The sequence below is a fragment of the Mytilus galloprovincialis genome, chromosome 5 (assembly GCF_965363235.1).
Source record: "Mytilus galloprovincialis chromosome 5, xbMytGall1.hap1.1, whole genome shotgun sequence".
Classification (NCBI taxonomy): domain Eukaryota; kingdom Metazoa; phylum Mollusca; class Bivalvia; order Mytilida; family Mytilidae; genus Mytilus; species Mytilus galloprovincialis.
The window spans coordinates 79,855,321-79,882,988 of record NC_134842.1 but is presented as its reverse complement, the minus strand read 5'-3'; the positions used below and the strand labels follow the sequence as shown (position 1 = coordinate 79,882,988).

At 32.3% G+C, this 27,668-nt stretch overlaps 2 long non-coding RNA genes and 1 pseudogene across 3 annotated transcripts; all 3 read left to right on the top strand.

Moving 5' to 3' along the window:
* The first annotated feature begins 657 nt into the window (after positions 1-657).
* Positions 658-6,673, top strand: LOC143076463 (uncharacterized). 2 transcript variants are annotated; one of them, XR_012978662.1, is made up of 3 exons: positions 658-1,072; positions 2,252-4,375; positions 4,671-6,673. It is a non-coding gene; the product is annotated as an uncharacterized LOC143076463 (long non-coding RNA). The 2 variants fall into 2 exon arrangements; XR_012978661.1 differs by lacking the exon at positions 658-1,072 and having other exon boundaries at positions 2,149-4,375.
* A 7,900-nt stretch (positions 6,674-14,573) lies between these two features.
* Positions 14,574-16,764, top strand: LOC143074753 (XK-related protein 6-like; annotated as a pseudogene).
* A 6,228-nt stretch (positions 16,765-22,992) lies between these two features.
* LOC143076471 (uncharacterized) lies at positions 22,993-25,817 on the top strand. Its single transcript, XR_012978666.1, has 3 exons — positions 22,993-23,103; positions 24,334-24,391; positions 25,551-25,817. It is a non-coding gene; the product is annotated as an uncharacterized LOC143076471 (long non-coding RNA).
* The last annotated feature ends 1,851 nt before the right edge of the window (positions 25,818-27,668 follow it).

Sequence of the window (27,668 nt, the reverse complement as noted above, 5' to 3'; positions counted from 1 at the left end):
TATGTTTGTTGACATAAGAATTCCTAGGCGGGCTGATAAACGAACCATCATTCACTGCTTCCGAAATGTTATCAAATTATCACCGTTAATGTCCGTGACGTTCATCACATGCAAGTTCGTGCATTTCGGGAAATTTGTTAGAAAACGACAACACAGCGCAGAAAACCCCAAATGATTTAAGACTTTTTACAAAATGGTTGAGAAACAGGAAAAACGATAATGTTATACAACTTAATCGTATTTAGATTTTACCAAGCATTTATAATTATATACAAATCTTTAAACATTAATCTTAAACATTCGGAATCCTTTGTGACCGTCGGATCAACTTGCTCCTTTATTCGTGAGGTAATCGCGAAATAACAGTGAATTTGCTTGAAAAACAAAATTAATTAGAAAGAAAACATATAGACATTGACCGACAAATATTTATCGTCCACGAATTACTTAATTTTATCCAAAATTGGCCTGAAATAAAACCTAGGCACCATACTATACTATAGTAGAAAACCTAGCAAACTGCAGCTTGAGCCGCACTAACCTAGTTTAAATTGAGAGGTTTCTTCTCAATTAGTTGCGAACATTGTATTATTAATGACATGCAAACATTGTCGTAAACAAATATTTCTATTCCTGGTTAACTTCAAATTTATCCTAAAACACGTTACTGTAGTGATGCCCTTTTTTGTTTAAAGTATTTGGTTTTGGTCGTTATTAAAGTGATTAATAAAATATATCAGTTTTACTGCCAATCGGTTCAACGTCAATACTGCGACGACATTTTACCGAAATTAATGGAACTATATAGATATCGGAAGATGTGGTATGAGTGCCAATGAGACAACTCTCCATCCTATACATGCTTTAATATACCTTACAAAATGCTACATGATATTAAGGAAGATGTTTGGTTTGTGTTGGTTTTCTTTACAATATGTGAATTAAACGCAAGCTTGAATATATTTCAGGTCATATCCGTATCAATTTCGGTTGGTGTTGCCACATTGTTTCTTTATAAAATATTTAGAGCACGAATACAGAATGGTAAAAGAAATGAAAAAACACTCAAAAGGTTGTATTATTGAAATTATAGACTTTTTTGAAAAACAGTAGATAATTGCGCCCATTCGAATTAATGTTTTGACATATAAAACACGACATCAACTGGTATATTATTGAGTCGATACAGGACATCCTTAAACCAGTTAATCTAAGTAGACTGGGCCATATGTTATAGACTTTGTCCAGAATCTTCATTCGGTTTTGTAGTTTAAAAGAAATTGTCAAAATTGTCGACATGGCTTAAAATAGATCAAAGTGGTAGAATGCAAGTTTTTGTAATAAATCAGTATTCTGCCTGGTACCTCCTGCAAATCCCACAAGCGCTTCGATTCAAATTGAGCAAAATAGACTATGGATGGAACAAATGATCTAAAAATGTGGTTTGGGTAAATATATGCTCCGGTGTGGGGGGGACACTCACTAAAAAAACTGTGTAATAGGAAATAACTTTCAAAGACAATTTTCCAATTAACCAGGATCAATGGGCAAAACTCAAATTTTCTGTAAAAATCTATCGAAATTTTAACTGTCATGGTACGAAGCAAAAGTTAAATGCTAGTTTGACGGAATAAAAAAATCAGAACAAATTTGAAAGGTTGTTCAACCAAAAATATTGCAAAACGTTTAGTTAATCCAAAAAAAAATAAGTGAAACGAAGTCATAAAAAATTCAAATTATAATGGTCTTTTCTCCGCAAAGGTGAAATGCCCTAATTATTGACTTCATCGTGTATTTCATATATACATTTTCACATAGAGTAGGGTTATTTTTTTAGGAATCAAAGCTAGCAGATAGACAAGACATTATAATGTAAATTTGATGTTGTTACTATTTCAGAACATGATTCTTTATTCTTTATGATTTGTCTATTATTTTTTGTTATATGTATGTAAGCCCCTTTTTATTGTTATATATGTATTGGTTTGCCTTCTTTTTTACTTTTCGTAATTTCTTTAGTTATTATTCTCTATTATGTTAAAAAAAATTACCCAGAACCTATGCTTCAGAATGTTCAATATATACGAAACGAACATTTTTGCAATGCTACAGATGTGATGTGAATTATTTATCTTGTCAATTTCTTTAACGGTGAACTGGAATCAAACGTACTCTAGTATTTCTAAGGTTACAATTTTCTTTATTATGTGTTAAAACATGTTCAAAGAAGACAATTGTTATTGTCTTACAGATCAATGTGTGGAACGGATCATTTTGTCATTTCCGAAGACTCAATAACTGAAGGTAGCGTCGTCTTAAAATGCACAGATTCCCAAAAAGTATGTCAGGTCTATGAAGTAAAATACAATCCTTCAACATTGATAACCAAAGATTGTAAGTGTACGATAACAGGTTTAAAACCTAGCACTGACTATGAGTTTAAAGTTCTACATATTGACTCTGATCGAAACCTTTGGCCTTGCAAAGAAACACCAATTTTTATAACGACGTTAAAATCGGCTGCGGAAGACATAGGGGAAAAGTCAGACGAAATTAACCAGAGACGAAAGTTGGTGTGGGAACATCCTTCAGAATCCATTTATTCTGGAAAATTCGGCAAAATAGTAAAAAAAGAATATGGTAAGGTAACTTATAAATTAACTATTAACCTAGAATGTTTCAAATACTACGAATTGTCTTCCCCATCAATACATAAGGTAAGAATAATTTAGGAAATTGCCGGCCGTTCTTTCTTTTTTATATTTTACTAGAGCGTACATGATTACAAAACACAAATCTTTTAGAAATATGGCTCACTAAATTTAAGCCGTTAACAGGTTAAGTCTTTGATTAGTTTATGATAGTTAATATCAATCTGAATTTTTTTTTAATTATAAATGGGTTATTATGGTATTAAGGTTAACGATCAAAGACGACGACGGACACGTAGTAATGCAAACTCGCTTGACCGTTTGGGTATCATATAGGTTGAAAAAAATGGTTTCATTGTGGTAAATGCATATTAAAAAGAAGAGTCTATAAACTTTTTCGGACAATGATTATTTCCTACTGCTGGTTAACAGGAAGTAATTAAAGGTGAATGGCGCCACGTAGATGGTATACCCGTCATGATAAGCAGAAGTAAAACAAAGTACCGGTGACCTGGTTAAAAGAAAACAGAATTGAAATTATAGTGAAAAATGAGTGTTGGTCATTGATGTAGAAATAGCGAGAAATTTGGAGAAAATTGTGACATGCAACATTTTCTGTGCAAAATTAATCAAGCAGTGATCTGCATTCATACTATTTGGACAATTCCGGAATCGTTGAGTACCCTTAAAAAATGATATTTTCTTTTTAAAAAAAAAAAGATGCGACAATATATGCAATTTCATTCACAGCCATAGCTGTTGATGGATCAACATTTGACAGTTTTATCAACGGATCTTTTATAATGTAAACGCAGAACCCAAAAAGGCTACCATTGTCGCCAATGTAAACAATTACTGAAATTTAACCTGCAGGATGTCACATTTCTGTTTTGTCAGGTATAATTTACTTCTAGTTGAAACAATATTAAGGGACTGGATCCAGTACTGTATGAAGAAGCATTGGGGGTCTACGTACGATATTGATCCATTTAAATATGATTTATTGAAACTATCATATAGGCCACTTGTTTTAATTATATAAAGATGATTTTTTTCATATGTAGCATTCAATATATTCATAATAGATACTAGGATTACATTTTGTATTTATGCCAGACGCGCGTTTTGTCTACAAAAGACTCATCAGTGACGCTCGATTTCAAAAAAGTTTAAAAGGCCAAATAAAGTACGAAGGCGAAGACAATTGTGGACCAAAATTCGCAATCCAGATTTGATTTTAAATCTCTACTATGTCAGTCCATTGCGGTTGGTCATGTCAATCACATTTGATTTTCGTAAATTTTTTAGTTATAAATTAGGCCTTAAGTTTTGATTTTGATTGAATTGTTTCATATTTTGTATTTCTAGGTTTTATATAGTAGATAACTGAGTATGTTTTTTTTTCTTAATTTGTAAGGTCGTACAGTTGCATGTAATTGCTGATTTGTTTGAACTTTTGTACATTGCTGTCTAATTGACAATAATACCACCTTTTTGTATATTCTTGTCTTTTTTTTTTAATTTCACGATCTACTTGAATAACAGGCAAATCAAGGAATGATGACAACACTGAAGAGAAGACGATCTTAATCTATGGACCAGATGAATCACATACAAATGCTGTCATAGATGGGATTATGAATTTTATTTGTGGTGTCTCAGATGAAGATGACTACAGATTCTCATTGGTAAATACATCAAGTAAAGGTCAAATGATGGATCAGGTGAGATTAACATTTATTGATTTTTAACTTAAATCTACTTTTATTTAGGCTGTAGAATAACAGTTCACACCAAGATAAAAGTGATATATAGCTATTTTTAATACATATAATGTTAGTTACATATTTGATTCTTCAGATTAAAGAAAAAAAGCATCGAAATTGATTTCCTGTGTGAATACGGACGCATTTTATATAAAATCTTCATTAATGGTTTCATTTTTAATACGTATAAAATACATTTTTGTATATTGTTCAACTAAAATGATAATAAGAATTATTGTGGGTTTTTTTGCAGGAAAACGATGAAAAAACATCTGTCACAATTTTGAAAGTTTTTCCGACGGACAAAAGCCGAATTTTGTACACGTTGAACATAGTTGGTGTGAATTCAACTATTGCGATCGAAAACGTTGATATACTTTCGACTGATCTTGAAAGTCATGAAATAACATCATTGAACTCCTTTTGTTTTGTCATGAAAGATTTGATCCCTTTAACATGTGGGAAAAATCTGGCAAAGTTTGTGAACGTCTTTAATACATGTGTGGACAATGCTCAAGGTTTTCATGATCCCAAAAGTATATTTTCAATCCCATTTCACAATTCGGGAATGAGTTCAAACGTGGACGGTACTTATCCGCGACAAATAAATGTATGTCTAAGCCGATACAAGCAAAACAGCTTTGTTACTGTTTTCGAGGAAATGGAACAATCCATTAAACAGCCCGTGAACAATGTATTAAATGTACACTTGCTGCAGAGAAAAATCGATGAGAATATTCAGAAACTAGAAAAAACTAAGGCAAAAGTCACTTCATACAAAGAAAAAATTGAAAAGAAAATTGAAAATATACAAGAAGACAAGGTTTTCTTTCAGGTTCAAAGTCAACACTCGTGTAATTCTAACTGCAAATATGCAAAATATGAAAATGCGTATACTCTACAAACAGGTAGTAACACCATACGTAGCCTCCTTTGCAAATGCACACAAATATGTCACATGAACTGCGGGGTGAACGAAAAGGAATTACAAAAATGCAACAAGTTCAAAGAAACGGAACAACAAAGAAAAGAAAGAAATGAAAGAAAAGAAAGTATAGTATGCTCAAAATGCAATTGTAGCGTAGAGAAGCATAAACTTGGAAATATAAGTAAATTTGCGAATGAAATAAAGTTTTTTAATGAAGTTACTGAAAGTGCCAAAACACTAGAAGGAATTATAAAAAATGATTTCAATGATTTAAAAAAACAAAAGACAATTTCAAATCCCAAAGATGGCTTCGATTTAAGTGTCATTGTAGTTGAATTTGGAGACCACACGAATCTAGAGCTGGAAGATAGTCGTCAAATTTTCTTATTGAGATCGAACGAAGAACTGATCACCGACAAAGAACTGGATTAAAATCCTATTTTTAGAAATTTGTTTGTGACATCACATCTGTGGCGTTGATACAGTCGTGTGACAGACAGCTCGTGGTTATGTTGTGCTGTTTTGTATCTTGTTCTATGTTGTTGTATGTGTTCGTTGATATTCTGTGCTTAGCATGTCGAAATGTACCTATTTCATGAATGTTCTTGCATGTATTTGTACTGTATTCCTGTTATTCCTGTCATGTAATGTTGTCATTTTAGTTGTATATTTAACAACGCATAAAAGTACGAGTATTGGCTAGCCACAAAACAGGTTATACCCACCATTTTTCTTAACATGTCCAGTACCATGTCAGGAAAATGGCAGTTGTTATCTTAAAGTTCGTTTCTATGTGTGATGCATTGTCGTTTGATTTGGTTACACTTCAGTGTTTTTGTTGTTGCGTTGTTTCCCTCTTATAATTGATGTGTTGAACTGTTTCCCTTGCTCATAGTTTGTAACCGGATTTGTTTTCCCTCAATCGACTGATGAATTTGGAACAGCGATATAATACTGTTTCCTTTATTTAACTAAGGATATACATTTATAGCTTTTCGTGAACACAATATGAATTATAATTTTATTCACTATCCTGTATTAATATTTATTAACATAACATTAATAATGTGTTTTGTGATTAATTGGCTCCTAGTTTTTTTGTTTGTATATAGTTAATTTTTACCCTTACCAAATCATTAACCATCCAAGGTTAATATATACTTTGTTTTTGGATAAATATACTTTATACATTGATATCATTGATATGACATAATGGTAATTTATCAATTTTTTGAAACTTCAAGACAATGTATAAACCCTTGAACATCTGCGAAATCAGAATCGTCTACATAATTATGTACGCCTATTTCAGTAAACATATATCACATTATGATTTGTATCTTTTCTTTTTTTATATACATTTGAAGCCTGAAACGGAAATTTGAGGATTAAAATTATTTGTAATTTTTGTATCTTGAGTGACTACATATTAGAGATTTACAATAAGTGTCTGACAACCCGCGTCCGACTACGATTCATAGTAAGACATTTTAAATGACGGGAGCGATCTCAAAAAATAGAAATAGTTTAAATATTGTGCTTTATCATATAAAACTAATTGAAAAGTTGTTTTCTGTGACTAACAAAACTCAAACAAAACAAAAGTTATGGCTTTTAGTTTGTAATGAATGTGCTTCCATAGAGTAACAATGACTTAATACCATTTGAACTCACAATAACACGTTCAACGGAAACTAAATATTATTTTATGAGTCTAACTTTCTACACATTCTCTTTCAATGTACCGGCTATCTGGTTATCTACTGTCTGGTGTAAAGGCGTCACAAAAGAATAGCGGTTTGGCTATATTGTATCACCAAGTATATAACTATTCAATGGGAAAGGAAAGTTTTTGTCTGTCCTGATTTGATGCACTATTGGGCATCGTTCTGATGTCCCAGAAAACCAGACTCCGATAAATTATGTTACATTGATTGTTGATACCTGTTTGTGATTATAGTGAAAGTGTTTATGGGCAAAAAAAATAATGTTTTGTAGATCTATTTGAGGACGATGTATCTCGGTTGATTTTTCGCCAATTACACCTTGTGCTGATGGTAATTCAACACATGCTACCTCCAGACTTCCAAAATGATCTTTTTTTTTAAATTGTCAGAGAAACCGTTGTTTAGTTCATAATCGTTGATACACTGACATAAAAAAAAACCAACTGAAAATTATTATACGACAGATAAAAGCGGCGTCAAAAAGAAAAATCATGACTCTGTTCATCGGTTTCAGTTTATAAGGTTGGTCGCAACTTTGACTGAACTCCGCTCCTACATCCCTTCTAACATAGTTTCAAGTGTCTCTCCCGTCGTCTCGAAAAAAACTAATATCTACACCTTGAATATATTTAAAACACGTTTCTTCCAGCCCAACAATTCAAAAAGTTTCCTATAATTTTTTAAGCAAAGTTAAAGAAAAAAGGGCTGGAGGGGTTGAAATGGTTTCAAAATAACTGGTAGAATCATAGTCGATTGTTTGCTAGATGTGATTTTGTCCGAAGGACACTGCAAACTTACAGTCAATGTCCCAAGGAATAGACGACGTTGTTCATCGTCCTGTTAATACACAAAATACAAAGATATATGTAGATGCATATCAATGTATCTCCATCCCGTTTCTTCTGTACTTGAATTTAAAATAGCCCTACTGTGTATAGTTGTATGCGGGAAACTGTCATTCTAAAACAAAAAAAGATATCATAGAACACCATCACATACTTGTGTTACTTTTTTTTTTGGGGGGGGGGGTCCTTACTCTTAGTCGAAAATAGTTTCATCAATACTTTTATGAGATTCATTTGGAAATTACGGCTTATAGAAAAAGCTCCAAAAATGGCGGATTGACTTCGCTGTCAAAAATAATTTGCCTACTCCGAAATAGAATCTGCGTTTGCATCTAGATCACTAGCGTCAGAATTTAAAAAATCCACAAAAGACCGGCGGAATACGGAGTAATAGTACTCTCTTTTTTCAACGAGAAAAGGGTAAACTATACCGATATACACTGATATAAGTGATCAAATAACACTAGTACAAGATTGTTGGGAAAGTATTAGAATTCGGAAAAGAAACTGTCAGAAAGAGTGAATGAAAAGAATCAATGGTATGAATGGTTTTATCCTATCATATTGCAACGCAAATATTTAACTCGGTAAAATGAATAAGGGTGCAGATGATTTTTTTTTTTAGATCACCCCTATAGTTTACCTGTAAGATTTATATACATCTGTGCTTTGATTAAACGTTCTCTCAAAGCCTACATTATGTTGTCAACATTAAAGTTTATACAACTGATTGTTCCTATGTTGTTTAAAGCCAAGAGTGATAAAAAAAAATCGACTATATTCAATTGTATAAAAACTTCATGTTTAGAATTTACACATAGGACAGTACCATGGGCAACCTGTCTTAACTTAAGAGTATGGGTTTTATAATTCAAACCTCTCAACAAATACCACTGTCCTTATCATGTATAACTCGGTTATCATAATTCGGTACATTTTCTTAAGAGGAATTTGCAAAGTTTGTAAATCCTCAAACTAATTCTATTATTAATCCTTCGTATGTATTGTGCAACCTTGTATTTTTTTCGTTATTTTTTCTGTTATATTTTTTGTTAATTTAGGGAGACGTAAGATATCTTAGGGACATTCAAAAAGAAATAAAGACAAATATACCATTTATAATACACAAAGCACAACATAGAAAACGAAAGATTGCGCAAAACGAATCCCACCAAAAACTGGTGTTCCGTTAACGTTAAACTGTATTTTCTGGAAGTTATTTAATCATTAAGTACTGTGGGTGGTTGCCAATTCTTTCCCTGCAAATACTAATGATCCGTCCAACTGAAGCCTTAAACATATTAATAAATTGTTATTTGTGTATGATTTTCATATTACAATACATAATCCTTTAATCAGTTTAATTTAGGTCTTGTGCTGGTATGTCAATAACTGCTAGTAGTCCTTTGTTAATGTATGTATCATAGTCATTTTTCTTAGTTAATTTTGATACATATTCTGACAACTATCTCGGACTTCTTGTAAACTGATCTTTACTGTCCGAACTGATTTGTTTTTATTTTTCCTGAATTGTCTAGAGGTATGTTTAACCCCGCCGCATTTGTGCGCCCTTCCTTAGTCATTTGTCTCCGACCTTTGTTAGTTTTGTATGTTGTCTACCAATTTTAGTTCATTTATATGTTTTTGGGTTGAACTTGACGGTAATTGTCAATAAACTACTACACATTTTTGTTCAGGGGCCAGCTGAAGTCCGCCTCCAAAGGCGGGATTTTCATGCTGTGTTGAAGACCATTGATGGACTTTGACTGTTTTTACACTTTGGTCGAGTTGTTGTCTCTTTGACAAATTTCATAATTGCATTTTCAGTTTTATTACTGATGCCAAATTATGGTCAAGTTCGATTAAACCAATACATCTATTTGCCGTTCAAGATATATGATCTTAGGAAGCAATACATAAAATATTAGAATTTAGTCTCATTAAATTTACCATCCCCTTGTCCTTGCTTTTTTTGCAAATTAAGCATACTGTTTGTGCCATTTATGTTCATATGTATGTAATCAGTATCGTCCAGAAAATTGATATCAAGTGGTTTAGATATTAAAATATAACTTCTTTTTAGTGTATCCATGGCAACAATTACATTTATGTACTATAAAATATTGAAAATTGGGGGGGGGGGGGGGAGGGTAAAAATGTCACATATTTCCTAAACATTCGACCAGAAGTACAATTTAATCCCTACAGCAATACCTTTTCTGAAGCTGTTTACATATATCTATCGAGAAATCCAATAAAAATCAGATGTTTATCGTCTTCTTTTAGGTAAAATTGCGTTAAAACCTTTGAGTAGAAAAAAAGTATTTGTAAACATTTAATTATTTTCTGGACCTATGGCCGGTCCAGCTATGAAAATACCGACAACCATCCAGAAAACAGTCTATAAAACATTTGAACCAACTTTAAATGCTCAATTAGTACCCAGCTGTCAAAATAAATTCACAGGGGGCAAAAATGCTAAACCACACTGCTAACTGTGTAATGCTACCTTATGATTCTTGAAAAAGGAAGCCACAAAAAGTAGTAGGTAAACCAATCCTCGAAGCGTCATTTACAAGATAACATGAATTTCATTTATACAAGTTCGACAATGGTTACCTTCAAAATAAAAACAATCCGTGTGTCGTCAATTTGACAACTAATCATAAAATATCTTGTCAAAAAAATAAATCCCCCGGTGTGTTTTCAGCATAAGATCTAATACATATAAAAAAAACTATATTGATTTCGACTACAAAGGATTATGAAATATAATCTTTTTGATAATATTAGACAGGTATTTTTTGGAAATTGTGTTAAACTTTGAAAAGATATTTAAAATATTTCTTCGAAGAAAAGGGTGATTGTTCAGTTTCATTTAAAATACATACACATACATAGCATATGAATTTCTCTCAAATTCTTTTAATTTTGCTATGTTCTAAATGATAAAATATGGAAACAGTGAAAGTAAAGGTATGTTTTTATTTTATACAATGTATTTTTATGAGAAAATATACTTATTTGTTCTGGAATACAGAGATTCCGTATCTTTCGTCCCTCTTTTGTTAACTTTTTACAAATAAATTTTGATGTGTTGTTGGTATAAAAAAAATATTATAAATATCTTTCTTTGAAAACATTGAAGGGATTATTTATTTATTTTTACCACATTCATACAAAACAAGGTTCAAACCCACCATTTTTTTCATAAAATGCCCTTTACCAAGTCAGGAAAATGGCCATTGTTACATTATAGTTCGTTTCTGTGTGTTACGTTTCGGTGTTGTGTTTCTGGTGTGTCGTAGTTCTCTTATATTTGATACGTTTCCCTCAGTTTTAGTTTGTAACCCGGATTTGTTTTTTCTCTATTGATTTATAAATTTTGAACAGCGGTATACTACTGTTGCCTTTATTCAACGGTTGCATTTGGTATTCAAAATGAATATAAACTACGACAGACAAGTTGACAATTGAATGAGCTGGCTAGTTTGTATGTCTTAAATATATTACTATAGTAACTTTATAAGTGCTACTCAGAGTAAGAATTCCAAAGTAATAGTTGAACGATTTATTAAATCAATATATATCATTGAGTTTTATAATGAGCAATGTGTAACCAAATGTCTATGTTGGACTTTTTGAGGAATTTGCTAGGTTTGTACATCTGTCTATTATTCCTGAGTATGTACTAAGCAATTATGTAAACAACTTTCCCTTTATTTTTTCTGACAACTGACAACAACATACCAATAAAAAAGAAACTGACAAATGGACACAATATAGCTCCCAAAACACAACATTTAACTGATATTTCCGAAGGCGAATGATATCTAAACATTCGAACGGTGGGCGGCTGCCAATATTATTTTCTCCAAGCAGTGATGAACCGTCCTACCGAAGCCTTCCAAATTATGTCAAATGGTGGTCAAGATCTATATTAACCAATACTACTTTAAACGTTCGGGATATATGATTTTAGATAGATTGAAAACTGACGCCAGAGAACGAAGTAGGTTAAATAAACCTGAAAGCATCTTAAATAAGATAACATAAATTTCATTTACATCAGCTCTTAAGTTCTAAACTGTTGGTTACATTTAAAATAGAAACAGCCCGTTTTCCTTCAATTTTACCACTTATTACTTGTTATGTGTTGTCAAAATACAAATTTCCCTCGTTTTTTTTTTCAGCATAACGATGAAAGCATGTGAAATAGTATATCACTTCGATTAGAAAAGTTTTTAGGAAATCAAATCTTTTGGATTAAATTCTTGAAAGTGGTGTAAAACTTTTGATTGCTACTAGTATTTAAAAATATTTCGTCGAAGTAAAAGCTGATTTGATAGTTGGATCGTTATTTATTTTAGAGTGCATACACACATATGGCATATGGATTTCTTTTGAATTATTTTTATTAACTAGGTGATCATCATAACTATAGAATTAGATTTATATAAACGTTTGTCATGGTGAATTCATAAACCTATTCGATGACTCAACACACTTTTGGTTAAATAGTTGTAAATAAAGGCAATAGTGGTATACAGCTGTTCGAAACTCATAAGTCGCTAGAAAAAACAAAAACAAAAGATACTTTGTGATTTTTCTTTTAATTACATTTTATGTTTGTGTTATTCTACTCTTTAAATCTCGTATAGGTGATTGTTAAATAGAAAGTTAAAATAAGAAATGGAGTAAGCTGACATCAAACTAGTGCACTCTTGTAAACATTATCAAATAATAAAGCACAGCATATTTACGAAACAATTCCTATTACCTCTTCTTGCACATTAAGGAAGTTGTGCAAAACATATTCTGCATGTCTCTATGTATAAAAGAAGGAAATATGGTATGATTGTAAATGGAACAACTATTCCATTTTTTAAAGTATACAGATTCAAGCTATAAGCCACCTTTTTTACCTTCAACGATAATCAAAAGTCATACCGCACATAGTCAAATATTAAAGACCTAAAATCAACAACCCTGACTTAGGTTTGGCACTTATAGAATGTGGCGGTGTTGACCATGAATGTGAGTGCACAACCCTTTATCTTGCCTGCGACTATTTTCACTGAACTAGTACACCATTTTGTTAAGGATCAAGCTGAATTCTGACTCCTGATGTAGGATTTCTCGCTGATGATGACCCATGGGTGGTCTTGGACTGTTTTATATTCTTTGGTCGGATTGTTTTCTCTTTGATGCATTCCGTATTTCCAATTTTATCGTCAATTGTTTAGGAACATTCTTGGCTTAAAAAATATTTTGCTTTCAGCGTTCTTGATGAAGGTAAATACAGAGAAGCGCTTCGGTAGCATTGCATTTATAACATGTTGTTTTCATAGGTTACCGCTGCTTGTTGATTATCAGTCCCCCAAAGGTATTATTAGTACAATATGGTACGGACTCACGCATACCACATCTTCATATGTCTATTAAACCAATGCAATCTACTGATTTTGTTTAATAATATGATTTTTTTATGACAAAAGATAAACATGCTCCTTGATGTTAAATCTAATCTCAGATGCTGCTGAACTGTTGCTTCATTAAAATAAATAATTGATTGAAAAAAATACCTGTATTGTTGTAAAGGTTTCAACTCACCCAAACCTCGTGCTTGATTGATAGATGTGTGTCCAGATATGAGGCAGAATTACGTGTATTTTTTATATCCTTTAGTTCAATATCGATAGGAAGGTTGCGTTATACAATTCCCAAAACTAAATGATTTAGTGTGAGGACTTCCTGTAGAGTTAATGGAACATGAAGTTTAATTACTAGTATAATGCTTTTCTCACAGTTTTCCTAAAAATCTTCGGTATAAAGTCTGCCTCTTATGAAAAAACAGAACAGGTGAAGAAAGAATGAAAGCAAACGTGGTTCTAATGAGAATTCCTAATATTTTTTGGAAAACGCGTCTCCTTAAAGTACCAAATATGTTGTCAATCAATGCAAAGAACCAAATATTCATCACAATGTCAGTTTCAGATGTTTGTATCGACGTTGCCCATTCTATTTCTATGTTTTTTAAATTGTCTTTTTGTATGGAATATAAAGTACTTGTAGGAGAGTCAAATGATTAAACAATTACAACAATAACACCAATAGAAAAGGTTCCGATATGTTCCCTTGTCCCGTTGTACTGTTGACATGTTATTTGAATTTGTTTGTTTAATTCACGACATTTGGTAAATTTACAAGATCTGCAAATTACGTATTTGATTGTCCACATATATTTATAAATAAGCAACATAGAGTGCTTTTGAAGAACGATTGGGTTTCTTATAAACTCGTATTAGGAAGTGTTATTGAAACCTAACAGCATTATAAACTGTTATACCGATAAATGGCATGTTCCTCGTAAGGTGCCTGGTTATCCTTTGTTGCTTGTTGTGTATCATATTTCTTTTTCCTTGTTATATTGCACCTAATTGTGTCAGATTTTTCATTTCGGGGCCTGTTAGATAAGTCACCACCGTCAAATATATTTGCTTTCAAAGGAAACATAGTTTAATGCATTTTGTGATTCATTGGATGCAAATTGCATGCAAGATGTTTATTTTCCTTTAATGTAGATCAGAATGGAAAACAAACATGTTTAGAAATACAGCGTAAAACATACATTATTTATTTTATTTTGCAGGTTACTAGTCAAATGTTGTATAATATTTGACAGTTTGAATTGTAACATGGTGCAATACTTTCAAACACATCCCTGTTCATAAACCAGATGTGAAATGCTGTGAACCTGAAATGGATCATAAAGATTCCAGACGATGCTCACAAAGTGTAATCGGCATACAAATCAAAAACGAAAGTACCACCTGTATGCTTGAAGATACTGACTCTAATGCGAATGATGACAAACAGTCTGAGGCAAATGTGAGTGATGACAAACGGTCAGATTTAAATTTAAAAGAGGATGAAAAATCAAAAGGGACCAATTCTATTCATCATAAAAGCCATAAAAGCTTCGGTAATCGTCTGAAGATTTTCTGTTTTGGAAGAGAGTTGCAAAAAAAGACAACAAACTTCTTTCGTTTTAAGAAAATATTTTCTGCTGTTATTTTTATTGCATTGTTTTATTATGATATAACTACAGACATTTTATTAGCAGTGGATTATTATCGAATTGGAGAATGGATGTATTTTGGTTTAACAACCACTTTCATTGTTGTGCCACTTTTGATTTTTAATGTGTATAACATGTTCCTCCTGTCTACCGGAGGTAATTATGCTGAAGAAACCAAACATTTAACACTTAGAATGTTGTGTTCCATTCCGTTTATGTCTGCACCAGTTGATGGTATCATTGTGTATGCCTATTACAGAATAAAAAAGGGATAGATTGGGATCGGATAGATGGTGATCTCGGAACGTACTTTAAGGTGATTGTAGCTTTCATGGAAGACATACCACAACTTGCATTACAAATGTACATTACACTGACAGAATCCTCTTATGAAATTAATGTATATACCCATGTACTACGTTATTTATCAATGAAAGCATCCTGGATCAGCGTCATTACGACAATGAATACGTATGTAATCAATGATTACGAATTTCAGAAGGAGAAAAAGTTACCACTTTTCGAGCAGTGCATGTTATTTGTGTATAATACTAGTGAAACTGGATTGAGAGTAATTGTGTTCGTACTCTTTACTGTGCAATTTAAGTATAAAGTACTAGCAGTGTTTTTCCCTCACTGGACACTGTTAATGATTTGGTTATTACATTATCATAACACTACTGATACGAATCATTTCTCATTCTGTGATCGCATTGTTTTCCCCTTAATCCAAAGCATCATTTTAACGTTCTCATCAGGAGTAGATAAATTTGTAGCGAGAAACCCCTGTAGTAACTCAAATGGTGCTATGACTTTGAAAGGTTTGATCTATCATTTGCTTATATTCATTGAAAATGTTGTCATGTTCGTATCCTGGTTGTGTTTCACGCTATTAACTGGGTTCATGTACTACAGTATAATTTGTAGTACTGCATTGTTTACCGTTCTTTGTAAAGTGACAAGTTTATCAATTCGGCAATTAAACAAAGATTTTGTTTAGTTTTTCTTATAACACATCGAATACAGTTGATATATATTTAATCACCTGGTGTGGTCGAAATAACTTCTCTGTAGGAATATATCAAATGATCACACAAATCTTTTGTAGAATTTTTAGAATATTATTTCAAAAAAAAAATTAAAATGGTCTCACGTTCTCTATCTTTTTATATTGAAACCGAATCGTTCGACCGATTCAGTGTTCACCAACGCCAATTACACATTTGCTGTTATTCTCTTTTTCCGTTATTAAGTGTTATTATATAAGACTGATATTTCATAGTTAATACTTTCATTAGCTGATTTGTTTGTTCTTCTTTAAAAACCTTTTTGTGAATCCACAAAAAAATATAGCAGAAAGAGGGTTGAGTCCTTAACACATAATTAGATTAACACCTATACATGTTTGCTCGCGTATACAGTCATGTCATTTGAGTTTGATTTAAACGAACGTAATCTATGTATTACTGGTGAATTGGGCCAGGGATTTCGTTACCACAAATAATTTAAAACCTTTATTAAATTCTTCCATAGATACAAAGATTTGGTTTTGAAGTTTGGTTGTACCTGTCGAAAACTTATTTCAAACGGAAGCACATCCTCATTTTTACGGAAATGTTGTTTACCTTGCCCGGAAATTTAGAAACGATCCTGGTAAACTTATTGATCTTTTAAATAAACCTATTCTTAAAGGTTACAAATTCAACACTGTAGTAAGATTGTTGAATATTGTTTTATTGGTATTATTATTAATGTGTAGTCAGTAAATTAAAAGCAAACTAGATATAATTGTTATATACATATACTTATTTATGGAACTACAATCTGTCAATACCTGTATCTTGGCTTGCATGTGGTCATGGTTTGACGTGTTTACACTGAATGCATTGGATGTTGGATGTGTACTGATTGATAATGCATGGTTTTTTTTAATTGTTGCTAGTGGCTTTGAACTAGCTGTCAGTAACTGCGAGTACGCTCAGATATGTCTTTTTGTGGTTGGGATGTACAAGGAACTAATCAACAAAAATAACCTAGAGCAGATCATTTAATGATATTAACAGAATAAGCAGGTGTCTACACGATAATACCAAGCTATAAACCTTGCCTGTTATAAATATATCAACAATATATTGCAATTTCCCTTTGGGAATACTTTTACGGCTAAAACTGTACCACATTTACTGATGATTTGAAAAAATATATATCCTATAATGGAAAGTTCATATGCACTACTATTTTTCCAAACGTCAAAATATAGGGCTGTGTGGCATATTTTCAACGTGTATATGCCCCGAACCTCTAAGAGTTAAACTCACACTAAAATTATGTACTACCTCTACCTTGACTTTCGAATTTACACAGATTTCAATATGACTGATATGCGTATGAATATTTACTGGTAACATTCCCAAGTTATTTCTCTATAAAATGAAACGTAGAGATCATAACTGGAAACCAGTACATAAAAAAAAGAATTATCTATGAATATTATCTCCCCAAAAGAGCTGTATTTCTTAAGAAAACCAATAGCCATGGTAGATGAAGTGGCATTTAACAAACAATTAATTTGCTCGTGTATGTAACAGCGGTATTAGATTTCAATGAAAGAAATCTATGTTTTACTAAAAAATTATTACACCAGGGTTTTCAATATCACAAACAAGTCAAAACATCTACCTAATTTTATCATCGGTACGAGGACATCATTTGTAAATATATATCAACATGCAGACATCTTATACGTTCGTGTATTTCACATCCAATCTATTATAGTAATATTCTTTACAAAGAACAAAATGTCGGCATTCATCTCAAAAGCTATCCAAACCTTTAAACAGATTTATTAAGAAGGGATGTAATAACGATACTGTTGTTAGGTCATCAAGAATAGCATATTTTGCATATTTTGGTATCAATATTGATTCACTCATATGGTTTTTGCATCTGAAATTAACAGATTTGTTCTAAAACCAGTTGTTGGCAAGATAGGTGTTATGTTCTTCTCGTGTGTATATTTTATGATGGTATGATACTAAACTCCCAACGGGAGGGATTGTACTTGATATTCATATGATGAAGACATAATCTTTCAATTAGTTTGATTGAGGTCCAACGCTGGTATGTCAGTAACTGCTAGTAGCCCTTTGTTAATTATGTAACATTTTCATTTCGCTTAGCATCTTTTCTTACCTATACCGACTTCGGACTCTGACTTTCTTAAACTGAGTTTTACTGTGCATGTTTTTTTTCCTTTAGGTAGAGGTGTAGGGGGAGGGTTGAGATAACACAAGCATGTTTACCTCGCCGCATTTTAGCGCGTGTCGCAATTCAAAAGCCTCTATCTTTTATACGTTAATTTAGTTCATTTATATATTCCAAAGTTTAGGATGTTGTCCACTATCACTAAACTAGTACACATTTTTGTTTAGGGGCCAGCTGAAGATCGCCTTCATGTGCGGAGTTTGTACATTGTGTGGTGGCCATACAGCTGTTTTCTGCTCTTTTGTAGGGTTGTTATCTCTTTGACACATTTCCCAGTTCCAATCTCAATTTTGAACACAAACACAAACACGGAATGGATGAATTTTACTCAATTTGCAATTTCAAGATCTAAATATTGACCCTCCTTTGGCCAAGTTTGAAATATATTTACTAACTTCAGAGATTAAATTTCTATATTTTAAGTCTTTTTTCACATGGATTTATATTATATAATTTTTTCCCCTACAATTCTGAAATTTCATTTTTTATTCTAATTTGTTGGCCCATTATGCTTTATTCTGTAAACCAAATACAGAACTTTATATATAATTATAAAACTAATTTAATAGCAAAATCAAAATTATTTGTCAAATGTCTTTTAACTTTGCAATGTGAAACTGACACCGAGATTCACCAACTTATTGAACTTTAGCAATGTTTTATACATATGCTTGTATTTCTTCAAACATTTTCAAATACAAATACGACTGTTGAACATTATATCAAGAATCATACTATTTTACCACTCTTAAGTTTAAATCATTTGACATATACAAGTATCACCTATTTACTTTGTATTTGTAGCTTTAACTGATATTTTCATTAATGATAACTTTATTGGTTTATACTTTGATTAGTTTTAAGTTTGACAACTTTTAAGTTGGCGTTTTTAAGCATTGTATGGTTGAAGCTTTAAACCGTTTTCGTTAATTTCGTTAGCATGGTTAATAAGTAGAATTGTTAAGATTGCATACTATTAGAAGTATTAGACAACTCTCCACCAAAGACCAAATGATGGAGAAGTAGACTATTATAGGTTACATGATTATCAATATGTTATCTAATAAACAATTAGCGTGCAACTCGGTCAATATCTTGTGATAACATATGCATGTTGACTGTAACCCTTAAGAGCTTGATTTTATTGGATTTACAAAGCCATGTGTCATCACTGTGATGGAAAGGTGATGAGTTTACCAAGTCAAATAACAGACAGATTTTAGTCGACTCCACCTAACACATACCAACTAAAACCAATTTAAACGCCTGGTCAATATTGATAGCATATCAAATCTTAGAATTCAAAGGTTGGAAATAATCAACGACTGTATTAACATAACAATACAGTATATAACAAGGAGAAATTTGAAATCACCAGTAAAAGAAAGACTGAAAATGCCATTGAACGAGACGAGACGACAATACCCACAAAAGGTCAAGTACATATATATATATCGCCAGTTTTCTTGCCGAAGTTCAGTAGTTTCCTAAGGGACTCTGGCTTCCAACAACCATATATTAAATGGTCGCCGCAAAATAGCCAATTGCACATAAAGTTGAATTTAACACTATCAATCAATAAATCCCACTGATCTATGTTCACACAAAAATCAATTAGTTCTTCGATTACTTATTGAAACATGTCAAAGAGACAACAACGCCTTCAAAGAGCACAAAACAGCCGAAGGTCACTAATGGGTCTTTGACACAGCGAGAAAATACTACACCTGGTTAGGTCAGCTGGACCTATACACAAATAATCACTAGTTCAGTGATAATAGATTTTACACTAAACTCTGAAAAATGTTAATAAACTTTATTAAAACATAGGCGTCAATTAGGGTGTTCACAGTGACATCAAATATTTATCTAGTTAATCTACGATTGAATTTAATGAAATGCGAACAGGGATTTTTAATCTGCATTTTTATTCTAATAGCAATACATCAGGGTTGTGTATAAATCTCAGGTTTTCGTTCGACAAAAAGAAACGTATTTGAAACCAATTATCTTACACAACTATGAAAATGAAGTTTTTTCCGTCTTATATTATGCAACATGACGCTATTTATATGTAGCTAAGTTAATCTCATTATGTATTGTTCAAGTAGACGTGTTAAGAAAGGGATTTAAATAATGCATGCAATGATATTATATAACAATAACGATATAAGGCTTAAGTGTGGACTGTCTCAAAATACCACTACATGAATGGTGTCAAGACGTGGTATAGTTTACCTGTGTGGCGTGTTAATACAAAAAAAATGACATACTTACCGTCGACTACAAATTTCATAAAACTGGACGGTTTGCATAAATCTTATCACCTAAAATGACAGTATTTAGTATCCTTTTGTTGTCCAAGAAAACTCAAATTTCTTGAGTCGTACATAGGTTGTATTGTCTATTTCTATCTTGGTATGAATATAGTGGTGTTCTGATTTTTTGGGGTCGAGAAACTGTGATAACAAGAAAAATAATCAACTCTTCACCGAAACGTAAAAACACACTTTATAGTGTCCGAATTGGTAATTCTACAAACATAAGTCTAATACCTGCTTTGTCTGAGGAATTTACAGAAGAAAGTCGATAGAAAGATAATGCCAACGACAGCATAAGTCACTCAATATATGTATTCCATCGACATTGAGACCTGATACTTCTTTATTATGACTTCATTGATGACCATTGAATAAGTTACTGAAGTTGCTTAGAATTGTGAATTCGGGACAATCGTATGAAGATAAAATTTGGTCGTAGTATTGTTTTATTCATTTGTTTTGAATTCTCTGTGGATTTTTCTTATAGTCGTTTTTATAAGGAGAACAGTGGTTTTAACCCTTTCCCTTTTACACCGGTACAGCTTACCGGTGAAGCCAAGATTTTTTGGGGGCATCTAGACTTGTTCCAAAGCCATTTGCTGACGTACAGATGTGGTTAAGGGCTCAAATTAATCCTCAAATAACCAGCAATTTGATTTAATGTGCATCAAACTTCTATTATGATTAGTTTATAGTCAAGGTGCCCTTACTGATGTGTAATTTTTCTTTGAATTTGAGGAATATTCTCAAAAAGAAGTGCAAAGAAAACTGCTCTTTTAAGAGGATTTATGACTTTTTTCAATAACTGTGCAGTGAGTTTTTGAAGAATAGTGTTAAACTAAAAGTTCTAACTTGTACACAAGTTAAAAATGTCATTTTTGGTGTAGCAACGCAATCATAAACTTAAAATGCGCTAAAAATCCGAAGTCATTTCTTCAAGATATTATGGGGAAAAGAGACAAAAACCACTAAAATATTCTGAATTTTTTTTTGCAAAGTTGAAATAGATGTAACAAAACATGGTTTCGTAAGGGTTGTGGTATGATAAAGTTGAAAGTTTTATTTGAATAAAGGAACATGTATATTTCAATGAAAAAAAATACATTTTAAAGAACGGATTCCTACTACATTTGCGTAAAAATCATGCATTTGGCAACACAAATTTATCATCTGAACATATAATTTTTAAAAGAAAACAAACTAGATGAGGATCTTTATATATGTTTTTTTTTAATTTCTTCAGTAGTAGCAGACTTAAGTACTTACATTTCTAAATATTCATTACAATGTCAGTGACGCAGGGGTATGCTGATCTATCCCAAGGCGCTATGATTGAGTGTTCGAATCTCACTACCGGGATTGAAAAAATCATTTCCTATATTAAATGTAACTTAACTTAACTTATACTTTCAATTTCAAAAAGAAAACCTACCGAAATGTTTTTAAAAGAATGTGTATGCCAAATTGTCCCCTTTTTTACCCTATTTGCTCCATCGGGCTCGGTCTAGGGTGTACCTGATCCAGCTAGCATTGGTAATTCAATGATTTTTCCCTTGTAAAAAAATGAAGTTGCAGATTGATTGAAAACGAATTAGACAAATAACTAGTGTCCAAGTTTGAAATTGGACAAAAAGAGCGTCTAAAATCAGTTATTTTGAATGTTACGGACATCTATATTTCAAGACCTATAGCACGCTATGCGTCTTTTTATTCCAATATGATAACTTCTTTGTCTTCAACAGACTCGAGGCATTGTGTTTCCATCAAAACCTGACCCGATTAGCGCAACAATATGTCTCAGCACGACTTTTTGCCCAAGGATTCCGTATTTTTTCACTTTTTCTCCAACAGTCACATGACTTTTGGAAATATACTACGTAACCAAAAAAATGACGAATTATCTTCAAACTTGATTGTTTGAAATATTTTACCAATTATCTTTCATTTGGGCCAAACATGGCATGTGTATGACCATTGCTGCGAATGCAGTATTGATTTAAACTTTGAAAGTGTCTTTTCGATAAGTAAAGGTCTAAAATGCCTGAAAAGGAAAGGGTTAATCTTGATAGATCACTATTATCAAAGACAAAAAATTGAGATATGATCATGGAGGGGCAAAAGATACTAAAGGGACAGTCAAACTCATAAATCGAAAATAAACTGACAACGCCATGGATAAAAAAACGAAAAAGACAAACAGACAAATAATAGTACACAAGACACAACATAGAAAACTTAAGATCAAGCAACACGAATCCACCAAAAAATGGGGAATGAGCTATATAAATGACGATATTGTTGTATTGATTGGTCCTGTTCGTCGTATTGTCGATTGTATTGTAATTATTCTACATACTGTATTTCTATTATACACCTCAGGATTATAAAACACATCATACAACAAATGATTATTTGTGGCTTTTGAGATGCTCCCCACTATAGACTGTTGAAGCATTCGTATTTAACATTAGCGCCAGAAGTTGCATTGACTTTTCTCTCACGTATAACACGACACGTAAGGTAAGAAATTTTCATTAGCAATCCAGTGATTGTCCCGCATATCTAACACGTAATTGTATGCATATTAATATTAATTTACTTTCACTTTGATTACTTATATCATCATCGCCATATATTGTATAATACACCATACGAACGTTTCATCTGTATAAAACTCATTAGTTGAAACGAAATTCCAACAACTTGTCCGAAAGATGTTGTTAATGACGGCTTTTACGCATAAGTAAGACGAATTTAATCAGACTGTTAAAAAGAGTCGAAAGACACCTTGAAAATCGAAAATAAATTGACAACGCAATGGCTAAAATAAGAAAAAGACAAACAAACAAACAATAGTACGATTAACACAACATAGAAAAAAAAATAATAAGCAAAACGAGTCCAATCAAAAACTTGTGGTGATCATAGGTTTTCAGCAGATCCTGCTCCACACGAAGCATCGGTCATGTTGCACGTGTAAGTACGCATTTCGGTAAATGAATTGGATATTTAGAATATATATTAGTTGTTATCTGTGAAACGGATTTTTCATAAGGGTCAACAAACTCGTAATGTCGTCCGTAAAATTTACGAATAGTCCATTTGCCAATTCCTGTTATTGACCCTGTAATTAGAGATCCCTTTTTTAGTTGTCTCCCTTATGAGGGACATTATTTTTTACTCTCAATGGAGAGCTAGCAGAAAAAGCTAATTACATGTGCGTAATGCAAGTAATCTCAAAGGTTTTCAAATCTTTTAATTACATTCATTTGTTTTTAAGCTAAATACATCAGAAATTATTTTTCATGAAAAAATAGTTAAACCGCCGATACATCACTTTCAATTCATCGTGCTTTGCATTGGCGATGGACAATTTTGTCCGGTATAGAACCAGTCTACGATTGGCAAAGGGAAGTTGACTATCGACGACTTCAACTTCAACACTTAGAACTCTTGGATTATAAGCGTCTGTGTGAGCAGTAACCCTCTACCAAGGAAATACAGGCCCTGGCATATCGTTTCATCGAGGAGATTTATACTCCGGATGCAGGCGAAGCTGGAATTTAGCTACATAGAATTGGAAAGTTCATGATTCGGAAGCTAAAATAATCTCTTTCAACGTATATAAGAATACTAGTATCACATATAATCTTTACTTTGCACTTGAGAACTGTAATCATATAATAATTGGAAAAAAAATTGCCCTTTATCTAAAATTTATTAATGCAATTATTTGGATTTATTTTTCAGGAAAATTGCACAATGAGAGCTTTCTTTGCTTTTTGCATCATACTGATATGTTTGTCGGGTAAGTTAGTATTATTCCAACAAGGAAACACAAAGAATAATTTGAAAGGGACAATTACTAAACATCATAACGCAATGACAATAAATATGGAAGACGGCGATCAGCCACAAAATTTGTACTACGAACTGTTAGTTTAGTGCAGGCTAAATCAAAATGATTAGAGAGTATTATTATCGTGAGCGCTCATATGCATCCTAACAAAGAACAGTGGTCTACCAACACAAGATAAGAACATACATCAATAATGGACTAAAGACTTACATTTCATATCATGATTGTATTGATAGAGGGTTGTTGCTCACAATATTAAACCAAGATTTACAAATGGTGAAGTTGAAGTCATCCCTTTGTAAATTTTAAAGACGTCATCATGAGTTGGTTGACCATTATAGAATATATGTTTTACAGATGATATCAGATTTGTTCCTTAGGTCGTAACTACAATCCCGTTCCCTTTTTGTGATTGTGACCTACCGAATTATACTATTTGTCGAGTTTGAAATAAAATGAGCAACACGACGGGTACCACATGTGTAGTAGGATCTGCTTACCCTTCTTGAGCACCTGAGATCACCCCCTGTTTTTTTTTTGGGGGGGGGGGTTTGACTCCCCCTTGCATCTTTCGCTCCTCTTTTCCATGGACGGGTAAGGCATTCTGTTTCATAACAATGGAGCATTATCTCCAATCCACATTTAAATGTATATCAAACAAATAAAATTCGGTTATTCCTTACAACAATTCAAAATTCAAATAGACATACTTACCAGGTTAATAAACCTTGTAAAACGTTCCAAAGATGTCTCTGCTAATCAATTGGTACAATCAAGTTTTTCTGACACTTTGATAGGTCATGAAGTAGAAAAATAAGTTCTACAATAATACCCGACATGGGTTGCTAGAGGTTTATAAATAAAGGTAAAGAAGTATACCACTGTTCGAAATTCATAAATCGATAGAGAAAAAACAAATCCGGGCTACAAACTGAAACTGAGTAAAACGAATCAAATATAACATGTATAAGAGAACTACGACACAACAGAAACACAACATTAAAATGTAACATATCCAAATAGCAAATAGTGACTGCATATGGCCTTTAAAAATAAAAGCCTGATTATTAGAATTCTTTTTTAATTCAAAAGAAACAATATGTTTTAGGGTTTGATCATACTGATGCTGCTGTAAAGTGCTTTAAAAGTTTCTGTAATGACAATGATGGTTGCACATTTGGATGTTTCGCCCATGGTTGTGGTTCCAAACATTTCTGTAATGTACAAGATAGGCAATGCTGCTGTGATGGTTGTATCTCCGATTAATAACCTAGAAAAATCAGAACTTTAAATTTTGTAAAGTGCCGAGTATGCGTTTATTCGTGCATATATAATTATAACATAAGTCTATGATTAAAAAGTTTTGGCATTTTGATTGGTAGTTATATTAATTGTTACCCATCACCATAAATTATAATATTTGAACATTTCAATTGTCGAACAGGAAAACTTTTTTATACTGTATTATGCCTAATGATTTTGTGCACTGCAAAAAAAATCTTTAGGACGACAGTTGCATTTCTAAATATATAATTATTGTTAACTATAATAAAATAATTTCATCCAAATTATGTATAATTTTCAAGGCAGCTAAATCCTAGTGCAACATATACATTGAGCTGCAAAAGTTTATCATCTACATCCGATTTCCCATGGATAGATGCACGCTTGATAAAGCTAGTTTGTCTAGCGAAATATTGCGTTTATTTTCATCATTTTGTAAATATTTTAAACATTCTTATATTACATACTAGATAGTGTGTTAAAATTACATTGTTAGGCAAACTATAATATAATGCATATACATGTGTATTTGGTATTTTTATCGGCTAATCCAAGAGTTGGCCGCAAAGGTATTTTGTTTGATGTACGGAACACGCCTTCATTTTGTTTAAATAAATGATATGTTCCATAATTTCTAGAATTCCACAATTTTTTGATGATATTATTTCAATCTAGTATTTTAGGAGAGGTTGTGTCGGTTCTTGATAATTTCTTTTTTTTTGGTTACAAACCCTAAAAGTAAAGTCTTTTATACAAACTTCTAAATGTTTCAAAGGCGAATTGTATGAATTGTGTAAATCTGTCACCTAACATCCATGCAATACTTCCATCCAAAAACTGAATACAAAGACTTTTTATTCGGACTGCTCAATATCCATAGTATTTTATTAAAATAATATTACAATTCGACTAATGGATAACAGCTATCATATTCCTGACTTGGTACAGGCATTTTCTTGGTTTTATTGCTATATAAACCTCTCACTTGTAAGACAGCCACAAAAAAGTTCATCGGAAGGTACCAAGAACTTGTTGATAAATATTCCGTATCAACTTCACAAATAATACACGATGGTCTTGAAGTGTAGTTTTGTGTACTGTCTTTATCATCTTAATAACGTGTTATAGTATTCTTTTATTTGTCTTAATTAATATTACTTTTACTGTTAAGTCTGTTTTTTGAGATATCTATTTGACGTAACTCTGTGCTTATGTATCCCATCATACTTTGAACGTCGACTGAATTATTTTATGATGTGACTCTGTACCTATGTATCTTGTCATACTTTGAATGACAAAATTATTTTATTTATTAATATTACTATTACTGTTAAGTCTGTTTCTTTTGTGATATACATTTGACGTTATTCTACGTTTCTTTTTTTTTTCTTATTTTTCTTCCACACATTTTGTCCAGGAGAAACTGCAAAAATGTGAAAAATTTTCAAATTCTAAATCCTTCATTATAAGACCCAAGTAAATGAAACTTTATGGAAATGTTATCTGATATGCCTAATATAGCATCAATCCCAACTAGATATCATTGAGATGGGAGCCATCTCTGTGGGCCCCGCTGTGAATAATGTGCATTAAAAAATTGTATCTTTACCATAGGACATGGGTTTGTCAACTGAAATCAAAGTGTTTGACCTTGACCTTTGACCTAGGAAGTTGTAAATAAATTATGACACACCCTTTGGTGTTGGTTTATAAACATGTCAAGTATAAACTTTGAAATGATAACGGTTCTCAAGATATAGAGCGGACACGATCTTTACCATAGGACATGGGGTTGTCAACTGAAACCAAAGTTTTTGACCTTGACCTTTGACCTAGGAAGTTGCACATAAATTATGACACACCCTTTGGTGTTGGTTTATATACATGTCAAGTATAAACTTTGAAATGATAACGGTTCTCAAGATATAGAGCGGACACAATC